The following is an 8602-nucleotide window of genomic DNA, read 5'->3' as shown; positions in this document are numbered from 1 at the left end:
GAATGATGAAAAGAACACAGAGACATTTATTTTGTTAAGACAAAGTAACTGTGGATCCACCAGCAAAGGAAAGAATGGCTGAAAGACTCTGAGTGGCTCCGCTATGAAAATTCAATTCAATTCACATTTATTTGTATAGCACTTTTCACGATACATATCATTTCAAAGCAGCTTTACAGAGAATGCATGTCAACATCACAATTTAAAGAATACAGTTAGCAAATAATGTAATAATTTAGGCAAATAATTTACATCACTGTTAGCAGTTTAACTGAAGGTAGAAGCAATGAGCTCCTGGAAAAATGAATTACATATTAACAATAATTAGGATATAGAAATTTTTGAATGTGCATATTGATCCAAATGATTGCGTCTTCTGAAGTCCTCGCAGGAGTTGTCGCTGTCTCTTCATAGGTGTTGGTCATCTGAGGTCTTCTTAAAGGCCAGAACACACCAAGCCAACGCCGACGAACTAGTGGCAACGAAAGCAGACTGTGGGGTTTGCTCACGTCGGCAGCGTCTGTGTCCAAAGTTGCCCTGCCACACCAAACCGACGCTAAACAGCCGACGGCCAAGCAGCACGTCAGTTCTGCGCCTGCGTGAGATGAAATGCCTTTCCGAAACAGCAGGCGGCAGTAGCTGAACAGCCAATCAGAATGATCAGATGGCCCGACGGACCGACGAGCTCCAACGCCGATTCAACATTTCGAATCGGCCGAAAAAAGGCTGACGAGGACCAACTTCAGCCGACGGTGCGGAACACACTGAGAAAACTTAGTCGGCCGACGAAGAAAAACTGCCCGATGGCCGACCGTCGGCTTGGTGTGTTCCTGCCTTAAGAGGCTGGATCCAAACTGAAGCTGATGTACTCTCTAGTCACCACAGGATGGGCAAATGGAGAATAATTAGCATAGCTGCTGTTCATAACATCAAGCAAAGATTGTCATGTGCAATTGATCTGATATGACATGCATTATGTGAACACTTGGCAAAAGAGATGTGTCTTTAATCTAGATTTAAACTGGGAGATCGAGTCTGAGCCCTGAACATTATCAGGAAGGCTATTCCAGAGTTTCGGAGCCAAATGTGAAAATGCTCTCCCTCCTTTAGTGGACTTGGATATCCTAGGTACAACCAGAAGTCCAGAGTTTTGTGATCTTAAAGAGCATGAAGGATTGTAGGGCAATAGAAGATCGGTTAAGTACACAGGAGATAAACCATTTAGAGCCTTATAGGTCATTAGAAATACTTTATAATCGATACAGAACTCAATAGGTAACCAGTGTAGAGATGATAAAATTGGTGATATATGATCATATTTTCTTGACCTGGTAAGAACTCTAGCAGCTGCATTTTGTACTAATTGTAGCTTGTTTATTGAGGAAGCAGGACAACCAGCTAATAATGCATTACAGTAATCTAACTTTTCTGCATCAGAAATAGATAACATATTCCATATCTTAGCAATGTTTCTGAGGTGGAAGAAGGCTGTTTTTGTAACAGACAAATAAACAAAATTGTGACGATCTGATAGGTATGACCTTAACCACCGTATTGCCTGGCCCTAAATACCAGTGTAATTTTGTAGTCGATCTAGGTGTATTTTATGATCTATAGTGTCGAACGCAGCACTGAGATCAAGTAACACTAGTATTGAGATACAGCCTTGGTCAGAAGCTAGAAGTAAGTCGTTTGTAATTTTAATGAGCGCAGTTTCTGTGCTATGATGAGATCTGAATCCTGACTGAAATTTTTCATATATAGCGTTTTTTTTGCAAGAAAGAGCACAACTGGGCGACACCACTTTTTCTAGTATTTTAGACATAAATGGAAGATTTGAAATGGGTCTGTAATTTGCTAATACATTTGGATCTAATTGTGGTTTCTTAATGAGAGGCTTAATAACTGCTAGCTTGAACGGTTTTGGGACATGACCTAGAGATAAAGACGAGTTGATAATATTGAGAAGAGGCTCTTCTGCTACAGGTAACAATTCTCTCAATAGTTTAGTGGGTATTGGATCTAATAAACATGTTGTTGGTTTAGATGCAGTGATAAGTTTATTTAGCTCTTCATGTCCTATAGTTGTAAAGCACTGCAACTGTTCTTGAGGGGCGATAATTGAGGTTGAATCATAAAACTCTGTTAAAGGTTGTACATTTACAATTGTATGTTCACCTAGACAAAACAAGACTTTGCGATGTACAGAGGTGTAAGGCAGTCTTGAATCCGTGTTATGGGTTACAGCTGGCGGTGCAATCTGTCCCTGCAATCTGTGAGGGTTTATTTCGTTGCCAGACTTGATATGACTTGACAAACTGAGTTGTATCCTTGGGAAGAGATGGCCACCAGAACCGATTCTGAATGAGCTGCGTGGTAGCTGTGATGCCCAGATGACCAGACAAAGGGGAATTGTGCACCTTCTCCAGGATGCGGTTGCGGAAGTCTACGGGCACAAAGGTTCTCTCTGGGGGACAGTCAGGAGGTGTCTCGCTTCCAGCATTGGCCTGCTCCAGTTCCGTTATAATATGGATAATTTTTGGATCCAGGATGATAGGTGACAGTGAACTGAAATCGAGATAAGAACAGGGACCAGCGAGTTTGACGTGGGTTGAGTCTCTTGGCAGTTCATAGGTATTCTACGTTTTTGTGGTCAGTTAAGACAACGAAAGGATGTGTAGCCCCCTCCAGCCAATGGCGCCACTCCTCGAAGGCAGCTTTCATGGCCAGCAGTTCCAGATCACCGACATCGTAGTTGCACTCTGCAGATGTGGATTACCTTGTCTTTGAGAGAGTATAGCCCCGAGACCAGTGTTGGATGCATCCACTTCAACAAACGGGAGAGAGGGATCTGGATGATGGAGAATGGGAGCCGAGGTGAAGTGTTCTTTAAGGTCCTGGAAGGCCACTTGAGTCGATTTTGCCCCTTCTTCACCATGCTAGTAAGTGGACAGGCTATGGTACTGATATTTCGGATGAAGCGGCGGTAGAAGTTGGCAAACCCTAGAAACCTTTGTAGTTCCTTTAGTGTATTGGGACGGGGCCAGTTCAAGATGGCGGTTACCTTCTTCTTGTCCATGGCGACGTGGGTGCTTTATGGAACTCACATTTTTCTGCTTTGGCGTAGAGTTGGTACTGGATTAACCTCTGGAGAACCTGTCTGACCTGGGTTATACGTTCCTCAGTGTTATCTGAATAGATCAAGATATCATTAATGTATACGATCACAAATTTGTTCAGCATGTCTCTGAATATGTCATTAATAAAGGCTTGAAATACAGATGGGCTACTTACCAGGCCAGGCCGAAGGGCATAACCAGATATTCATAGTGCCCAGTAGCCGTAGAGAATGCAGTTTTCCACTCATCACCCTCTCTGATGCGGATCAAGTATCTCAGGTTGAGATAACGGAAAGATGCGACCCTTGGATGGTGATGTTCCTGGAATAAGATCAATAGCACAGTCATGCGGATGATGAGGAGGTAACTGGGACACACGTACCTTGCTGAAGACTACAACCAGATCTTGGTATTCATTGGGGCGTTGTAAGCCAGGGGAAATTTCCGTTGCCGACTCAGAGGTGATTTCAGTGGGTTCGGTAGCCTGGATGGTTCTAATACAAAAAGGAGGTGAGTGAGGTAGACATTTGGATTAGCAATGTTTGTTCCAGTGGATGATTTGTCCTTCTCTCCAACAGATGTGTGGGTTGTGAGTGCGAAGCCACCGTAATCCCAGAATGATGGAGGAGGTGGATGTGGGCAGGACATGGAATTGGATGCGCTCTGTGTGAAAGATGCTGATCTGCATGGTTAAAGGTTGAGTGATGGGATTAATGCTTCCTGAGCCCAGTGGCCGCCCATCTATAGCTTCCACTGTGAGAGAAGAGAGACTTTCAATTAATGGGATTTTCTGCTGATCAACATAGCTCTGGAATATGAAGGTTCCCGCAGCCCGGAGTCCAGTAATGAAGAGGTCTCAAGATGAACGTCGTTAAACACTAGTTTGATGGGTACAGAAACACGCATATCTGAGCAATAGTGGGATTTTGAATCACTCACTGGACGGGGGCTTTCAGGGCGAGGACGCACCGGGCAGTTTCTCATATGACCTGGGTTGCCACAATACAGACACAGACGATGAGCTATGTGGCGGCCTCTCTCCTCCTCAGACAGATGGTAAGTGTTGATTTGCATTGGTTCAGTGGTCTCTAGATCAGCTGCTGGAGGAGCGCGGGGGCTGCCTTTGGGAACAGCTTTACGGGCACGGATAAGGTTATCGATATGGATAGTGAGTTTGATAAATTTGTCCAGACTCTTCCCCTCATCTCGGCAGGCTAATTCAGTCTGTAACTCATGAGACAGTCCCCTTCTGAAACATACTTTGAGTGTGTCATTCACCCAGTTGGTCTGTGCTGCAAGTGTACGAAAAGCCAGAGCATATTCGGCCGCCGTCTTCCGTCCCTGAGTAAGTTATATGAGGCCCCCTTGCCGTCACCGGGATGATCGAACACCTCTCTGAACCTCTGTAAAAAAAAAACTCATACGAGGGAAAAGCAGATCCATCGTCTCCCCACACTGCTGTAATCCAGTCAAGCGCTCTCCCCGTAAACAATAAACAAATTAGAGCGATCTTACCGGTGTCAGTACTAAACAAGGCAGGTTGTTGATTGATGAAGAGGGAACACTGGTGGATGAATCCCTTACATCTTGCTGGATCGCCGTCGAACTTTTCAGGCAGAGAGAGGCGGGGATTAGTCGTCGGCAGCCTCCCTGCCACGTGTGCAATGGCGGCGGGCGGTGGAGACGCTGCGGGAGCGGTGAGCTGCAAGCCCTGGAGCGCTTTCACCAGTTCCTCCGTGAGATTAGTGAGACAGTTGAGCTGGTGCTAGAGAGCAGCCAGCTGACTGGCCTGGGCAGACATGTTGTCACACAGGTGAGAGAAAGCAGCTGGATCTGGGTTTGGCAAAGTCTTCTGTAATGAATCATCACTTAGACTGGGATCCATTTGCATGCTTTTATTATAAACAAAGTGGTCGTACAGGCTTGGTCAAACAGGGGCAAACGGGTGACAGAGGCAGACAGAATCGTGGTCAAATAACAGGCAGAAGGTCAGGACAGGCAGATATCACTCACAGAACAGTAACCAGGCAGGGATCAAAGGGCTGGCAGCAAGGATCAGGAAACGGGTCAGAGGTAGTCAGCAACAGGCAATCAAACAGGAAAATAACGCTCAGAAATGTTCACCTAGGCAAAACAAGACTTTGCGATGTACAAAGGTGTAAGACAGTCTTTTATAGTCCAGGTTATGGGTTAAGGCCCTTTCACACCGGATGCGTAACGGAAAAGCGAAACGGAAAAGCGAATAGTTCGTGTGCGAATAGTTCGCGTCAAAACCATTCACATCAGCCGTGACGCGAATTTGCGACGTTTGTGCTCTGAAAGATTCCAAAACATTCGCGGCGACAGCTGAATTATATATATATATATATATATATATATATATATAATAATATATATATATATATATATATATATATATATATATATATATCAACAAAATAATCTTCATCCTGTTGGAAAGGTTGGTCAGTTTAACTGCTCAGGACAACATAGACACTTAATCATCCAGTGAGCTTTTCATTTTTTTTCAAAGACCGAAAAGAAGTTTTTGGGTGCACCCAGTCTTAACAACAACACATTCACTTTCCATAGTCACGGACACAATTTAGGTTTAAAAAACAACAGGTTTTACCTCAGAAGGTTATGTTATCCTTGTCTATACAGCGACTTGCATGTACTCCCACAGGAGCTGTAATCTCGTGAGAAATGCGATACCTGTCAAAGGTTAATGTTGATTGAATAGCTAGTGACATCTACTGGACATTTCGTTTACAGAAAAGAAACCCACTCACATATACTGCGAGTAGCCCAGGCTATAAATAGGCTTCTGTCTAAGATAAGAAAACCTTTATTTGTCCCACAATGGGGAAATTGTATGCCTATGGACTACAGATAGAAGTTTAACTACTAGACATACAGGGAGTGCAGAATTATTAGGCAAGTTGATTTTCTGATCATATTTTTTTCCCAAGCACATTTTACCAATTCCAATCCACATCAATCTTAATAACTACTATTAATATTGTTTTTAATCATTTATAAGTGATATATAATTGTTCATGAAGGCTGGAAATGAAAAATGCCTTATATTCAGGTGTGCAGAATTATTAGGCAAGTTTTCTTTTACAGGCAAAATGAGCCAAAAAAGAGATTTAACTCAGACTGAAAAGTCAAAAATTATTAAATACTCATGAGAAGGACGCAATACTAATGCAATACTAGAAATTGCAAAGTTAAAGCATGACCAAGGGACAGCAAAATGCTCATTGGGTCAGCGGGGTCAGACAAAAACAGGTGGAAAAGAAAAGACACGTTAACTGCAAAATAATTAAGAATTATGTGTGAAACCATCAGGAACCCTTTAGTCTCCAGCGCCACCATTTTCCAGAACTGCAACCTACCTGGAGTCTCCAGAAGTGCAAGGTCTCAGGATCTCAGAGACTTAGGTTAGCTAAAGAATCCTAAAAAATGACCCGCACTTGATAAGAATCACAAGCTGAAGTGTTATAAAATACATGAAGACTGGGTTTTTATAGGCTTTATAGACAGACAGCTTGAGAGTGACTCCTGAAGGACCAGCACCACATCCTCTTGTACCACTGTTTGAAGAATTTATCTTCCAGAATCTGGCAGTAAGTTTTGGAAGATCATTTTTAGTCCATCTCTGCAAGACAGACATTTCAGGATAAGAGATGGACTAAAAGTGAACTCAAACACCTTACTGCCAGATTCTGGATAAATTCTTCAAACAGTGGTACAAGAGGATGTGGTGCTGGTCCTTCAGGAGTCACTCTCAATCTGTCTGTCTATAAGGCCTATAAAAACCCAGTCTTCATGTATTTTATAACACTTCAGCTTGTGATTCTTATTAAGAGCGGGTCATTTTTTAGGATTCTTTAGCTAACCTAAGTCTCTGAGATCCTGACACCTTGCACTTCTGGAGACTCCAGGTAGGTTGCAGTTCTGGAAAATGGTGGCGCTGGAGACTAAAGGGTTCCTGATGGTTTCACACTTAATTCTTCACCTTAATTCTTAATTATTTTGCAGTTAACATGTGTCTTTTCTTTTCCACCTGTTTTTTGTCTGACCCCGCTGACCCAATGAGCATTTTGCTGTCCCTTGGTCATGCTTTAACTTTGTAATTTCTAGTATTGCATTAGTATTGCGTCCTTCTCATGAGTATTTAATAATTTTTGACTTTTCAGTCTGAGTTAAATCTCTTTTTTGGCTCATTTTGCCTGTAAAAGAAAACTTGCCTAATAATTCTGCACACCTGAATATAAGGCATTTTTCATTTCCAGACTTCATGAACAATTATATATCACTTATAAATGATTAAAAACAATATTAATAGTAGTTATTAAGATTGATGTGGATTGGAATTGGTAAAATGTGCTTGGGAAAAAAATATGATCAGAAAATCAACTTGCCTAATAATTCTGCACTCCCTGTATAGTTTAAATAAACATTCACAAGGTAGTTTTCTATTGTAAATGCGTCGACACACAAGCTATCAGATGATCCGTCATTGTTGCTGTGACATCACCTTTGTTTCCTTGTATTTGATTGGTTGAAGCCTTTTCTGTCGCCTCGAATGTGAAAAAAAATCGACATTGAAGCGAAAAAAATAAACGTCGTTTTTTCGCAGTAGCACATTCGCGTTCGGTGTGAAAGCACTCATTACACAAACAGCTGCTCAAAAAACAAAACCATCGCGCGAATAATTCGCGCGTCAAAATCGCGTCCAGTGTGAAAGGACCTTTACAGCTGGCGGTGCAATCAGTCCAAGGTATGGGCTTGTGGGAAATGTAGTGCAAGTGTGAGTGTTAGTATTCGGGTGATGGCTCCCTCCGATGGTCAGAGGAGGGAACCATGGAGTTCGTCTCTGTGACAATAACACATTATCAATTTATATTTCCAATCCATTAAAGGATTATTAGGCTGCATATATTAGGTCAGCCGGAACCGGGAACACTTCCTCTAACACCAGATGTACTCCTTACATCAGAAGAAGAATGGCATCTACGTTAATATTAGTCTCTCTCTTTATCCAGAGGTTTACCGTAGTCAACCAGATCCAGGCCGTTTTCAGGTGAGATCGAGGACCTGCACCTGGACACAAGCACAACGCAGCCCTGAAGTATCAGCAGAGATTGAGTCAACTAGATCATCCTTTGTGAAGGCCTCATAGACACAACAGCCAGTGGCACAGTTCCTCAACAAACCGTCCAAACCGGTGTGATGAATACGATCCTCAACTGGATGGAACTGGATTAAATACTTTAAATGTTGCGATCCTATCGGACTTATGATAGTTACCTAAATCGTAACAAAGCACTTTTTGCCAGAGGAGAACTGGCCTCCCGACTAAGCCTGGTTTCTCCCAAGGTTTTTTCTCAATTTTATCACCTGTTGGAGTTTGGATTCCTTGCTGCTGTCACCTTTGGCTTGCTTAGTTGGGGACACTTGACATTTGCTATTCT

The sequence above is a fragment of the Megalobrama amblycephala genome, linkage group LG11 (genome assembly GCF_018812025.1).
Source record: "Megalobrama amblycephala isolate DHTTF-2021 linkage group LG11, ASM1881202v1, whole genome shotgun sequence".
Taxonomy (NCBI): Eukaryota; Metazoa; Chordata; class Actinopteri; order Cypriniformes; family Xenocyprididae; genus Megalobrama; species Megalobrama amblycephala.
This window is presented reverse-complemented; position numbering follows the sequence as displayed.